The sequence below is a fragment of the Saccostrea cucullata genome, unplaced genomic scaffold, assembly GCF_032062105.1.
Source record: "Saccostrea cucullata isolate Sc308-1 unplaced genomic scaffold, CSIRO_AGI_Scuc_v1 ctg145, whole genome shotgun sequence".
Taxonomy (NCBI): domain Eukaryota; kingdom Metazoa; phylum Mollusca; class Bivalvia; order Ostreida; family Ostreidae; genus Saccostrea; species Saccostrea cuccullata.
The window spans coordinates 403,354-419,354 of record NW_026931856.1 but is presented as its reverse complement, the minus strand read 5'-3'; the positions used below and the strand labels follow the sequence as shown (position 1 = coordinate 419,354).

The following is a 16,001-nucleotide window of genomic DNA, read 5'->3' as shown; positions in this document are numbered from 1 at the left end:
TTTTCCTATAAAATTCATCTGCTTTATATTTTTCTAAAGTTTATATTAACACATTTAAGATTTCTTGGTTATAATGCATGAAATTAAAGGATAAACGAGAGGAATATTTGTACGTCTTACTTATGTATTGAATAGATAGATTCACACATTAAGTTTCCTCTACTTTCCTTCACTATTACTTTTTTATGAGAGAATGATAGAAAATAGTTTACCTATTTTTATATATCTCATATACGATAAGAACATGTGAGATTTAATTTGATATTTCCGCTTTTTTTTGGCTATATATTAAATTTTTTTTGAAGGAACTAACCTGTAATGCTTTATTTTAAACCCCACCCGCACCCCACCCCCCAAAAAATTTCTCAAATTCTAAACGGAAACAGCTGCAAAATTCAAAAAAGGCTTCAGTACTGTAGTTTTTGAAACGTGTTTGTTTTTTTTTAATTCGGACTGGGAGGTACCTTTTCAACGAAAAAAGGGACGTAAACAAACTTATCATTTACCACAACCTTAGATCTTTTCATACATGTGTGTGAATCTTTGCTTGAGAGTGTGTATGAAAATCAAGCCTGATTAAAAATAGCTGAACACTTATTTCAAAGGAAACATTTGTTTGTATCATCTGTCCTTAAAGGTATTTCAAGTGATGAAACCGTTTCAAACCGAGAAAAAGATCTCTCATCACTTTAACAATTAATCACAATGCATGTAAAATTATTATACATTAACTTAGAAAAAGAACAGAAAAAAAACGTATCCTCAATGCGTCTAATTCTGTGCAGACATACAATTAATAAAGAATTTGTCAAAGTTCTAAGAAAGCTTTAAATAATAAGTTAAGAAAGGCTGACTGGAATTACTTGATTATAAATTCAAAAAAAGAAAAAAAAAGGAAATCTATCGGACGCAACAGCATGTGTCACCTCCATTTGACTCTTACAATTCAAAATTCATAAGTTCAAAAAGAGAAATCAACTAATTGCATATAAGTTGTTTTTTTGTTTTTTGTTTTTTTTTTTTTTATGTCATTGTTTTAAAAACATGTAACAACGTATTTCTATTGCAATGGAAACGGTGAAAAATTTGGAAAAGTTTAATTTTAGACAATAATAAATCGGAGAACAATATACACCATAATTTGAAAGGATAGTGAGAGAAAATCTGATTAAAATGGACATTTCCTTATTTTGTTTCCATGGCAACAGTGAAAAGATTGTTTTTTTGCAGTGATATCAATTTGCTTAAATTACATAAATCTAAATTTGTAATTTTTCTCTGTTTTCATGGCAGTAGTACAAGTGGTCATTTTTTAAAATTTTAAATGTGACATGTACAGCTAGAAAGGTGATTATTACATTTGTATATTTTAAAATTGTTTAAGCTATCTGTGAGCCATCTTTCTGATCAAATAATAAATCGAACAATATAATAATTTGAAAGGATTAGAAATTGAAGTTGACCCTTCCATGTTGCTAAATGTAACATCTAGCATTCCTGGGGCGTCATGTAAACTATGTTTAACTTTTACAGATAATTGTATAGAGGCAAACATATTCCCAGGAAGCTAAATTCCTTATGTAGGAAAAAGTTTAAAGGGTCAGTGCATCTAGGAAAAAAAGTCCATATGTTTCTAGAAAGGGTAATATTTACATGGATTTTAGATCAACAGATGCTGAGTAGCACTAATTAAGCTTGCTTTTTGGACTGCGTGTAGCGTATACTTAAATGAGTGACCAGGGTAAAATTTTAAGAAGAAGCTCTTCATGGTACCGATATTCTTTCGTCTGCATCAAACTTATCGATGATATATCTAGACATGTATTCAATAATTTTGCTTCAGTTCTTGTTTTAAACAGATAAAGTAAAACGACACAATGATGAAATAGATACCGCATATTATAGAACATTCATTTTGGAATGAGTCTTTGCATGCAGTTCTCTTGGAAGCGATCATTTTAAATTTTGTTTCTATATTTTGAGCGCAGAAATATTCAAGACTAGAGAGAATATATACCAAAACTCAGATAGATGAAAATTAATGCATAAGGCAAGACAGAAAATCCTCTAGCTTTCCTTTAAAACAATCAACAACTGTAAAGAGTATTAACTTCCCATTAAAAGTTCCACATTTTAAAGATCAATCTCACTACTAAGATTATATAAGGAGAAGAATATATTATCTTCAGAAAAGTGGACAGTATTTCGCATGGTTGTAGGCGAAAGTCTGTTCACTTCTCCAAAAAGATCAAGAAGAAAGCAGTCAGACAAGAATTGACATACTGCACAGACACGAAAAATGAGTGGTGCGTTAAGCGTGGTTATTTTCTAGTTTGAACGACGTCGTCAGTGTTGTTCTGGAAATAAAGATATGACGTCTTCGAGTGAAAATCTACTTAATTAAGGATTGTTAAAGCTGTTACTGATAAAGAAAGATAGTTGGTGCAACTTAAATAATTTAATTTTCCCACACCTTGAGACTTGCAGACATAATTGTACTACGCAGATTTCAGAAGTCATTAAAACAATTATTCAGTTCTAGAATAACAGGTAAATAGTATACATCGATTTTTAATGATTTCTGTCGATCAGCATTGTATTTGCACTATTTATCTTTCAGTGGGAAATGTTCACGATGACACATTAAGTATGACAGTTTACAATGTAGACAAAAAGAAACTTTTTTTTAAAATTCGTTTAACGCTGTACCATACTTTCATTTGTCGTTATATAAAACAATATGATTTACAGGAACTCTTATGAATATGCCATGCATCAAAGTCATTTCTTTCCCATTTCTTTTGAATGACTGTCAGCAAATGACTTTTCCTTTTTGGAACGTATAAAAGCCAACGGCGCAGAAAATTGATTCAGTAATGTGTTTTGATCTAAGGGAAATACTTAAGAAACATTCCGAGAAATCAAGAAGCCTGACTGTTTTTATAACATTTTTCACTGAGGAAACCATTTTACTTTTTATCGACATAAATCGGTCGTGAATAATATCATAAGTTTGAAAAGAAGGGAACCCTGCTATGAAAGAAAGGGTTACTGAATATGGCGTTTATATACCAGTAATCAAATACATGGGCATGTACATGAACAAACTTTTAGTATTGATTGGACTACAATTTGATTTTATATCCATAAAATTTGTCTCATCCCTGATGAAATATATGGAGATAATGAACAGTATTCAAGATCAAAAGTCCATATAACAATAAAATAGGAGCAGAGCAAACACGGACCTCTAAAACATTAGAGGTAGGATCAGGTACTACTAAATGATGAATCTGAAACACTTTTCAATTGATTTAGTCAACTAGACAGAATACCTTCGAAACAGAAATACGTACACTGATTTCTATCAAATCACTGATTTCTAAAGAAAACGTTTTTTTTGGAAAAATGTTAATGCACAAGAATTGAGACGTAGTTAAATAAAATCCTTCTACAAAGTATAAATGGAAATACAGTGGGAAGGTATGTACACTGAACAGATGTATTATAATGTTCATAAGTAAATAATGTATTTGCTTTTATAAATTGAAAACACTGACTTTAAAATACTAAAAGGGCTATAAGATTTGGTGAAATTTAAATCTTTGGCATTTGGGAAATTCCCATTGATTCTATTTAATTTCTTATTATCAATATTGATAGATATACGTTTACTTGGAAGAAGTTCTTTTCTTTTGATTAATCTCATAATATTTGGTAAAATATGCTACATGGAAGGATAAAATAACTGTCCCACAACTAACAAACTGTATGCATTTATTCCATAACGAGGGAAATACTGGAAACTTGACACTACGTTCCCATTAGAATGGTTGCAATGACCACATCAAATAAACAAGGAATCTTTCATGCTGTGTAAGCCCAAGTGTGATAATGTGGATGTGATTTGATATTTTAACAATGCATCTAGACATAGACATGAACATCGATCTTATAATAAACCATAAAGAGACGATGTCTCAATTGATTTGCTTTAACCATAGGTCAAACAATGGTATTATGTCTACATGAAATACTATACGGAAATAACGAATCGAATTCAAGCTCAAAAGTCCATTTAACAATAAAAATCCTCAGCAGATAAACATGGACCTCTAAAACATAAGGAGTTAGTTCAGGTGCCATGCAAGAGTGAGCATCCTCTGCCGACCGACCACACCCTCCGTGTACTCCTTGTCATGATTGGGAAGTAACGGAAAAATCCCTTATCCTAATTTTCCAATTTAATTAATTCTATTGAAGAATGTGCCAGACCTTGGACAATATATGAACGAGAGTACCTCAATACTTCAGTGATTTCTGAAATATACGGAAATTTTAAAGCTCTACAGTCCATGAAACCAAGCAAAATTAGAACAGATCACATATCGACCTCCAGAACATCAGGGATGGGATCAGGTACCATGGAGGCCTGAGCATCTCCTTCTGATCAGTTATATCCGCCGTGTGGTCCGTGTCATGATTGGGAAGTAACGGGAAAATCCCCGACAATTCAGTGTGTAAATAATGGCATGACAATAAGTATGAAAAATTCAGTCAGCATTTGACTTAATGATAAATTGTTTTTGCTGGTCATTATATCGAACATAGAACTTTAAAATGACGACTTTAAACTAGACAGCTCATTAGACAGCTCATATTCTTGTTTCATGCACTTGTTTGTCAATAACTTACCTCGTTATAAAACAAAAGTTAGCACGTAGAGTATGTTTATGCATATTGAATCAACTGAGAGATATAAACTCCGAATACAGGTCATGAAGGTATATTGCTGCATAAGTAAGAGAAGTTGACAATTGAAAAGTTAAGATAGTCCGATCCTCAGGTTTATAAAATTGGCATTTAAGTAATCAAAAATACTCAAAAAAGTATCTGTATCCACAAAGTTATGTAAATCTATCCACAGTATTTCTTTAAAGTTAAAGATGAAAGTTAATCATATTATATAGGGAAAATTGTCAAATCGCCAATATTTTTGCAGAAAAAGCGAATTGGAATATCAGCAATGCATTTTCTAATTGCAAATTGATCAACAAATAATTATATTTTAGGTTAAAAAACGATAGGTATCCAGGCATTTACAGCAATTGTCATGATTTTTATACTTATTTGGTATTTATTGTCTTCTATTTCCGTCATGTATTCTATAATACATAGTGTAAAAGGCTTTTGCTATCATTGCATGACACCACAAATCACTTCTATTTCATATCATGCTAATAAGCATTGGTATCTAAGGCTGGATTCAAGGAAATCTTATTTCTCTAAAACTGTATTATTTTTTTCCCTTTTATAGGGTGCAAATGTCAACTTTTATAAGACCTTTTCTAAGACTTCCAAAAACCTTGAATCTTATAAAGATGAATAAAATGAAAATTGTTGCATGAAAAAATTTCTTTTTCAAGCTTCATTTTGATGCATTTCAAATTAAATATTAATCTTTGGAGTTATCCTTCCTGGCTGAGAATCGGATATCCTTAAGGTCATCTCGTTTGTCATAATAGAATAAAATATCTAAATATACTATACTAAGTACATGTACTGAAATATACAAAACAAAAATAATTAAGCTCAAAAGTCCAGTAAACTAAAACAAAACTGGAACATAGCAAACACGGACCTCTAAAACATCAGAAGTAGGATCAGGTACCAATGAGGAGAGAGCATCTCCTACAGACTGGTCACTCCTGCCGTGTACTCCTTGTCATGATTAGCAAATAATGAAAATATCCGTCGACAATTCAATGTGTAAGTAATGGCCTATCAATTAGTATGAAAAAAAAAACGTCAGTCAGAAATTGGCTTAACGAAAAAAAAGTTATTCGCTGACAAGATAATTATATCGACCATAAACCTAACAAAATGATGACTACAAAGGAGACTGCGGCTCAAGTCTACCTGTCGACCTGTCAACCTGTCGACCTGTCAACCTGTCGACCTGTCGACCTGTCTACCTGTCGACCTGTCAACCTGTTGACCTGTCAAACATGTTGAATTGTTTTTTTTTATTAAAACCGTCGACCCGTCGAACTGTCAACCTATCAACCTGTCGACCTGTCAAACATTTGAAATTGTTGTTTTTCATTAAATACTGTCGACTTGTCAAATTGTTGTTTTTAATTAAAACTGTTGATCTGTCGTTCTATTACACTAAATCATTTTAATAAAAGAGTTTGTTAATATTCATTAAAAAGTAATTTGCATTTAATGTTTTGTACTATATTGTATTATATTTATATTAGAATATAATTGATATAATTATTCATGAATATTTATGATCTTACAAAAATAATTATAATAACAAAACCGATTTACTGCACATTATGTGGATGGGACTATTTTCGTCTTATTTTGTACTTGACCCGAGACTGCTGATATTCTTGTTTCATAAACATGTTTGTCAATAATTTACCTCGTTAAAAAATGTTTATACGTAGAGCACGTTCTTGCGTATCGATTCATCTGAGAGTTATAAATCTCGTATGTAGGTGATGAATGTAAATTGCCGCATAAGTAAGGGAAGTTGGTTGAAAAGTTAATGTCATCACGTTTATCATAAAACTTGGTTGAAAGATTACGATTAACTCTTTTTCAGAGTAGATAGAGTTTTGGTGCATATTAAAATTTCGTATGAGACGATTTAAAGACAATATGCAAACAAACCACCCTACGTTTTAGTAGAGTTTTATATGGGGTTTGTGTCTTCTTATGCATAATTCAGTATGTTCTGAGAACCTATTATATTTTTTAAACTGGGTCAGACTACGAATACTTTGAGGGCATATATTTAGCGGGCATTCAGCAACCTTTTTTAAAAGCAGCATTTGACACTTACATGACCAATGAAGAGAGCTAACGGCGGGAATGCTATCTAATCATAAGCACCTGCATGATCCCATCCCTGCTGTTTCCAGGGAACATCTTTTTGCCCTCTTTACAATGCATATTGTTTACAGGATTTGTTAAAAGATGAATCATCGTTTTACGTTTCTTTTATTATAGTAGATTTTGTCCATGTAATGTTTAAACACCCGCTATATACTCGTTGACTCTGGGACTCCTTCCAGAACTGCAAAATCTTACATCGAAAGTTCAACTTGCATCAGGATACTTTGCCATTAAATCTAAAAACATACATGGGTGTGTTGATTGAAGGGAGTTTGAGGGGTTATGTTCTTCATTAACAGTAGTCTTTGAATGGTGAGTTATCTTAAATTCATTCTTAAATATTAATTGAAAACTCTATTAGTCTTAGTAATTAAAGGCTTTGCCATCAGAGCCTTGGACTGAATATTGGAATTTTGGATATTGATTGTATTGTAATGAAATTCTCAGTTACAAGCTTGTTTCATCTTAACTTTTTTTTTATTGTTGCGGCATTTCAGCTTCAAAACACAAGAGTCGCCCGCGTGGCGCAGTGGCTAGAGCGTCTGCTCTAGAGTCGCGAGGTAAGGAGTTGATCCTTACGTTGCGGGTTCGAATACCACTGTGGGACATGGAGACCGGTCCTTTGGACGAGACCGTATATAAACCAAGGTCCCGTGTGTCGCAGTAGGTGCTGGCACGAAAAAGACCAATCAGTGCTCAATGGCCGAGAGTGCTGAGCATATGAAAAATTTGTTTGCAGCTCTCCACCGGCAAGTGGTGGCGTCTCCATATGGGTGAAAATTTTTCGATATGAACATTAAACAACATACTTCCAATAAAAAAACAACGAAAAATAGGAAGTTTTAACCTGTCAAAATAGAACTCTAAAAATGTATATTTACTAAAGGAAAACCTTAATGTAATGAATGAAATGAAATAACTCGGAAGAATCAAATCTATTTCATGGAATGAGATGACCTGGAATTATTGAATATTTTGTTCAATAATTAGTATTCATTAGAGATTAAAAAATCGATCCACATATTTGATAATTGCAAAATTAATGAATCGAAATGTAAATACGTGTATGTCTTTCTTTGTTTATTTATGGAAATAGATGCCTTATGTTATTCTTTTTAAATTTTGCTAATTCGATAGCCATGATGACTTGCTAGTAAATTATAAACAGAACACATTATAAGTATTTTCCCTGAGCTTTATTCAATATGTATTCAACATTTACAAAAGACACAATGTCCCCCTTCTAATGTTAAATAAGAATGAAAAGTAACAAACTTGAAATATCTATTCTGCAAAAAATTGAGTTTAAAAAGAAAGAGCATTAAGAGTTGTATCTAACAATGAAAAAAAAATGTTCAATGCATCTGAATAAAATATAATAATCCTTCATGTACAACATTTTTTTTCTTTTGTGACCATAGATGAATTACTATGAAATGAGGGATGCCCGGGTCTATATCAGTATTTTTCCATTTCAAGTCACATGACATCAGTTGTCTCTATATTTTACATTCCTTCCTACCGATTAAGACCCATATTAAATCCTGATTTCTCTAGAAAGTTTTAGTCTTGAAGTTAGGAATGATTCAATTCAGTCATTTTTCAAAGGTGGAATGAAAGATTCGAAACAAAAAAATGATGATCACATGCTCAATGATGCCTTTCAATTAGACCAACAATAAAACCACCCTCGGCAGTACAATAAAGGGTGTTTAACGCAATTCACTTTAAAAATTGATTAAACTCTCAAATGAAATCAAACTAATACAATGTTTTCTTAGTAAATGGATAAAATATGATTGCACAGAAACAAAAGCATTGGTAATAAGCCATAAATTATAAGCTCTAGCTCTAATGATTTATTCCTTTCGCTTACAGTAGTGTTTTGATCGACAATTTTCAACTGTTGAGATACCAAACGTCTTCTCAGTTTGTCATATTTGAACTAACTGTGCATAGTGCATATATTTTTCGATTAATTTTAGAAATTTATAGAAAAAAGGAAAAAGTTTCCAATAATATCAACATAATGACCATGATAGAAGAATAGATATTGACTCAACCACATTTGACATTTTCAACTCCTTGCACCAAGGCGGTGCTTTTTACACATTTCAGTGATGGTTACGATTATGTAAAATGCATATAAGTAGACAGTTCAGGAAGAAATAAAATACAATTTAGATATATAGTTAAGACGGCCCAGAAAAAACGAAAGCATGCAGATGGATGTTCATATAGAGCACAGAGGAAAACATATTTTTTCTGTAGGCAACTTAGTGGATAAAAAAAACTAGTGTAGAAAAATCAAAAGCATACTGTATAATAAAAACAGAAATTTAGAAAGGGCAAAGACAAGATCTAGATTATCTTGTGATCGATCAATGGGGATACATGCTCCCACATGGTACCTAATCCCATATCTGACGTTTTATAGGTCTTCTTACTATTTAAATTGTTTCTATGGATTTTTAAGCATATTTTGCATTAAATTCCAGTTCACTTGTCATTAATCTCTCATCTTAATTTAATAACTTAAAGTAATAAGTCATCATCCCATTTCTTCTTCAAGTTTATTAATCGTATAGATTTACGTCTCCCGAAACATACTGATGAATATCTTTTGTTGAACAAAATGAAGCATTAGAAATATTATAATATCTCGATTCTTTCATGCAAAAAAAATTAAATTTGAAGAAGCATGATTTATTTTTTACCGAGCTTCAAAATCGCTTACATGAAAAGAAATTTAAAAAATTAAAAGAATAGTATCTTTATCAATAATGCAGTGTTTTCCAAGATTATAACTTAGATCCATTACGATACATTGCTAATGGAGTAGGAAAACAACTATACAAAGGAGTCTGCCCTAATGTTGCTTCATTCTTTAGTTTCTGTCCGCTTTTCGCCGCAATCTTTCGAAAGCAAATACTCTTTAAAAGAAAAAGCAAAATGGGAAGGTATGTTAGCATGGAGTTTCTTTATTGTCACCGATAATGCTCTGAAATCTCTGTACAATGAAACAGCTGTCATTTAAGTCTTACAGAGGAGTCATAAACCACACTCTCTCAGAACAAATGGGAAAAGATGTCGTCACGTTACGTGATCACAAAAAAACCATAAAAGTTATAAAGAATAAAAATAGTACGTAAACTCTTAGAACTGGTTTCAAACATATATATGTTTGGAAGTATGAAATACAAAGTGCAAAAACAAAGAGTTTTTGTCGGATTAATTAAATTCAGCTGGCATCCTTTTTCAATTTTGTAGCCGATTCAATTCTGATCTTGGCTTATCACGAGAAATAATGTTGATATTGGCGGTTTTCCGGCCCTGAATCAATCGAGGACTAATTAAAGGCAGGTATTGATCAATTCTGATCCTGTGATGTAATCCTTGTGATAAAATGTGTTTCTCTTTTCTTAATTAAAGCGTATACAGTATGTTTTCATGGCGGTTACTGTGTAGACATTAGAAGATCGAGATCGATTATTATTTTAACAGTTAACCTCTCTCCGATCCCGTGGTTTATTATGATTTAACTATGGTCTTACGATTTTGTATCTTTCATATTTTAATATCATTTTCTGACAAGTTGTATTGTTTACTCGTCTTTCTTTTTTTTCGCTGAATAGTTGTTATTTATTGATAACACTTGTTGCTTTGTATCTACTTGGATGGTGGATCTCATATGACCATGTTAAGTCACAGATGACTGTAAATAAAAATTGGTTCCTGTAATTATTATGAAATAGAGAAATCTCTCTTCAATGAGATTTAATTTCCTTCGATGAGTTTAAACAAAACCTTAGAGGCTATTTTCTTTCTTTGTTTAAATTTAAGGGGCAACTAATAATTTGTCAACACAATTTAATAAAATGTTAATTTGTTATCTATGATTTTAAATCTATAGTGTAAAAACCTGTTAAGAAAGTTCACTTTTTTTCAACAACACAATTTGAAAAAATAAAACCTTCTGTCTTCTTTTCTTTTCTATCCATTAGGCATGGATAACATCCTGTTACTTCTTAACGACGGGAAATACGTCATAGAAAAAATACATTAATTATCCTTTAAAACTTACCATCTTTCAGCTTACTTCAGTACATGGTTAACCAACTGTGTTTCGAAAATACCAGTTCTTACAAGGGTTATTTCATTAAAATTTATCATAAATGCATTTAAGTTTTAAATTGTGTCCTATCTCATGCAAAAGGTTGTTTTATATGTATGCACATATTCAATAGATTATATGATTTGAATGAGTTCTACTTTAGTGTTGTTTTTCTTTCTTCAAATAACAAATGTAGTATTTTAAAATCTATTTTCAGTTTAAAATTATATATTCTACAAATGAAAATGATCTAACATGTATAAGATATGACTATGATACCAGCCAAACGTTTTTCCAAAGTACGGTTGTTTCGCCATGTTTCCAGACCTAATGACAATACTGTTTTAAATTTGTTCTCAATATTCATAAATGTGTTTTTTTGTGATTGTCGAGAGTGGAGACGACATTTCCCATTAATATTTCCAGAATACCAATGTGTACTAATTTGATATATTTCCCATATAAGTTTTCTACGTAGAAGAACTTTTTTTTGGTTCATAAATATAGCTGTGTCCAATAGCCATACACTGTTCGACACCCACGTATTGATGGAATAACTTTTAACGTTTTACGTACACTCCGAAAATATTCTCGTCTTTGGCATTTTGAAATATATACAAGGGCTTTAGATAATGTTTTATCTATGTTTTTTTTCTAATTTTTGTATATAATGCCTTTCATTGTCTATTGCAGATTCTCCTTAGACGCTTTTAGGAGTAGGTGGAATAAGATAATCCTTCTTCGATGATTTACGTAATAATTCTGAACAACTATATCCCCTTTTCCTGGAAGAGGCGATGATAGAAAATGAAACTTCGGAACTTTCACCATCGAATTCAAGAAATCAGGCAGAGCTTTTATCGAGTAGATAATTGATACTTTTTGATGGAATTATAAAATATTTAATAATTTAATGTAAAGAAATAAGCAATACAAATCATATTTTTATTTAGGATAGATATATTCTAACTTTTGTTGTAAGATACTAATATATATCCTAAATATAGCAAAATCTATGACCACTGGGGCCAGGAACTCGTCTCCATTCCATAATATATATATTACATTTTTGTGTATGTAATTCTTTTATAAATTACTAGTAATAAACTTACCTCAACATTTTTTTTTCCGTTCATAATTTGCACAAGACAGAATATCCATAAAATGATCCAGTTATGGAACAAAAATCTTCACATTTTGTAGCTTTTACATCTTTCCAAAAATATTTAAATAAATTTAACTGAAAGCTAAAAATTACGTATCCTTTGTGAAAATTAATAAAACTGACCAACACAGAACACAAATCCAGCAGATATACGGCGGCTACCTTTTTAAGCTATCGAACGCACCACATCGCTGCATTAGTACTGGGTCCCAATCCGATGTCTGTTGATTTCCCTATAACCATGACAACGTACTATCTCCCATTCCATTAGCTGCCTATAAAGTGTGTGTGAAGAATTTGCAATAGGAGACAATGAACAACTGGATTAAACAAATATTTAAGAATGTCTCGATGCTCAAGCTTTCAGCAATCTGTTTTTGTTGCAGATTTTCCAACACAAGCACAGTTTTTCTCCTACAACCCTGGAGCAGGTTTTCTATTGTAAAACAAGCACATTTTTTCCTCCTGCAATACAAGCACAACTTTCTTTTTGCAACACAAGCACCGCGCTCTATCGCAACACAAGCACAGCTTTTTTCTTGCCATTCAATTACAACTCTTGCTAATCAGGCAAGGCTCTTTCATCTACAAGCTAAGAATGACTTTTTTTCTTTTTTTTTTTTACATAAAACTACATAGAAAAATCCTGCATAAATGCTTCTGGGGTAAAATAAAGCAAACTATGTTTACAAAACAAATGTACCGACTGATTGATTATTAGAAATAAATTACATACAAGAATAGTTCACATTAAACAGCGTTTAATGACTGGCGATTCTGGGCTTTGAAACAGATGATAAATGGAGAGGTATGTCCCCAGGGGAGCCGATTTCTGCTAATGTTCGGGTCACCGTCTTTAGGAGTGAAGCAATCGATTCCCGTATTGTCCTTACTAGTTCCTAAATGTACTGGAATCCCATCGCCCATGTTATATTTGTATATAGATACATCGATTATCTTTGAATTAATTATTTAAAATCCACCTATATATACCGATACAGGTGGGATTATCCCATGATCGACAAAGGACGGGATTTATATTTTCATCATTACCTTGGAAACCTTCCGTAATGATTGATATTTATTCTTCACGACGGAAAGCCGAATAAATATCTAATTAACGTTCTATTGATAACACTGGAAGTTTTCTTTGGTGTACATACAATATGTATGGACATATTTACTGGCCTGTCTGCATAATACAATATGTATGGATATATATATTGGTTTGTCTGCACATTTTCAAACAGCTTAGCTACATCGGTACATCGGTAAAGGTTAAGAATAGTTATAATAGTCCAGATTTCTTTACACACAGGTATAATGAGTTACGTAAAAAACGTATCACTCCGCCTCACGTTAATTTTAAAATATGCTCAATTTGAAACCATTTTTGGATGGAAAATTTTCTTATTCACTGTTATTGTCTACACTGAAATTAAACTGAATTATAAGAAACGAAGCTTATTTTAACTTTATGTTTTACGATAAAACATAACTTGCCCCAGCACACCAGCATGTCAACACTTAAAGTGCCCTTAGTCATGTTATATCGCATAACATATATTAAAATAAGCTTCATTCCTTAAATGTTAAATCTAGGACTTTTTGCTGAAAGATCTGTATAATAAGAAAAGTATTAGCTTTTGAAAAGTGATTAAACTGATAAAGTTAAGTAAAAAGTTTTTTTTATACATGTATTAAAGGCATATATTATCAAAGCAAAAAACATACATAAATAAATCTATTTTTTTCTCTGTACAATTTATTTTTTGATAAACATATGCATATTTTTGATAATCTATACAGGCCGTCACGGTAACTCAATTGGTAGAGCGGTTGATTGTATGCCAATAAAGGTTTATTTGAAGCCTTCGCCGGTTTGTCGGGCGTCTCTTTATGTGAGAAAAAATTCTCAAATGAGACGTAAACAACTTTCAAACAATTAATCATTAATCTATACAATTGTTTGACATGAAGTTTTTGATCAAAAACTGAAGTGAAAACATTCGTATATATACTTTTATATATCAACAAGCTTATCGTGCAATTTTTGAAAAATGAAAAGAATGATAAGCATAAATGTTCTGAAATTAACTAAAATTATTATTCTTAATTTCAAAACATAGACATGGCAACAAAATACATTTATTTTGACAACAAATGACTTCAAATGTTTATAAGACATCATTTTTTTTCTTAATTTGAGAAATAGATGAATGCAGTGAAGGATATGGAGATAACGAACAGTTTTCAATATCAAAGTCCATAAAACAATACAAAATAGGAACAGAGCAAACCTGGACCTCCAAAACATCAGAGATGGGATCAGGTGCCATGGAGGAGTGAGCATCCCCTGCCCTAGCGGTCACATTCGCCGTATGCTCCTTGTCATGTTCGGGACCTTCCGGAAATATCCGTCGTCAATTCAGTGTATAAATAATAGTCTAACAATTATTATAAAAACGTCAGTCAGCTTTTGACTCAATGATAAATTGTATTTGCTGACACGGTCATTGTATATCGACCATAAACTTACGAAATGATGACTTGAAACGAGACAACTTGTTTGTCAATAATTTTACTCGTTTAAGAAATTGTTCATACGTAGAGCATGCTATTGCGTATCGAGTCAACAGAGATATATAAACTCCGCATGCAGGTGATGAAGGTATATTGCTGCATAAGTAGGGGAAGTTGACGATAGAAAAGTTAAAGTCATCACGTTTATCATAGTGCTTGGTTGTTAGATTTCTATTTACGTCTTTTTCAAGTAAAATATCCAAGTATGAAACAGATGTGTCAGACTCTGTGGTATCTTTTATCTCAAGCTCACCAGGATATATCGTATCGACATATGAATGGAAATTACCATTGTTAATTGACAATACGTCGTCGATATATCTAAATGTCGATTTAAAGGCCACAGAAAGTGTTTTTTTCTATTCACGCATAAGATTTTGCACTAATTCTGCTTCATATGAATACAAAAATTGGTCTGCTAATAACGGAGCGCGATTGGTACCCAAGGGAATTCCATTAGATTGTTGGAAGACCTGGTGTCCAAAAACCACATAGATATTATCATCCAGAAACTCGGGCATCTTTAGATGTCGACCTCAGAGTACTTGTGTGTGCAATCAGAATGTGTTTTAACAAAATAATTTTGCAAATGACCAATGACCAGGTAAGTAAATTTACGAGTTCCATTTTTATTGAAAAAGCCGCTGTGAATGATCAATCCAAAAGCCTGGACTTTAATTTATCGTGGGGAATGGCTGTGTATAAAGTTTAAAAGTTGTGAGTTTTTAAGCTGTCGATTTTGGTAAAATCTTGTTCATATTGTCCAAAAAATTTGGAATTTTTTAGTATCCACATCTGATTCACACCACTTCTTAATATATTGTTGCACAGTACTCTTGAAGTTTTTCCTTCACTACTTTAATTTTTTTAGTTAGGAGTAAAGAAAAGGCTTGGTTGAACATTTACTGGAGCCCGCAATGTATCTTTGTTTGTAAGGATTTTTATTAAGTTTCGGAATTCAATATATATAGGGTCGTTCAAATTCATTTTGGTTCCTCGGGATATTAAAAATATTCAAAACTGACATGTGCTTTTGAAGAATTTCTTCCTTAGAAAGGGTAGTATGAGTATAAGCTGGATTACCACTTGTAGAATTAAATCCAAGTTCTTCTAAAATACAATTTCTATAACGAGTCTTACAAACGAAGACAATGTTGTTAAATGCTTTGTCAGCAGGAACCAGTACGTACTGATCATGTAATCTATCTAATTTTTGTCTCACTTTTGGAT

The 16,001-nt window shown here is 32.0% G+C and overlaps 1 protein-coding gene across 2 annotated transcripts in view; it reads right to left on the bottom strand.

The window, feature by feature from the left end:
* LOC134233707 (cyclic nucleotide-gated cation channel alpha-3-like) overlaps positions 1 to 16,001 on the bottom strand; it is a 65,399-nt gene that overhangs the window by 27,331 nt on the left and 22,067 nt on the right. Inside the window, exon 1 of one of the 2 annotated variants that reach the window (XM_062715701.1) lies at positions 12,136 to 12,317. The exons of the other annotated variant lie outside the window; for it this stretch is intronic. The gene's annotated coding sequence lies outside the window, so the exon portion shown is untranslated. Of the gene's footprint in view, positions 1 to 12,135; positions 12,318 to 16,001 lie in introns of those variants that run through there. 2 annotated transcript variants of the gene reach the window in all.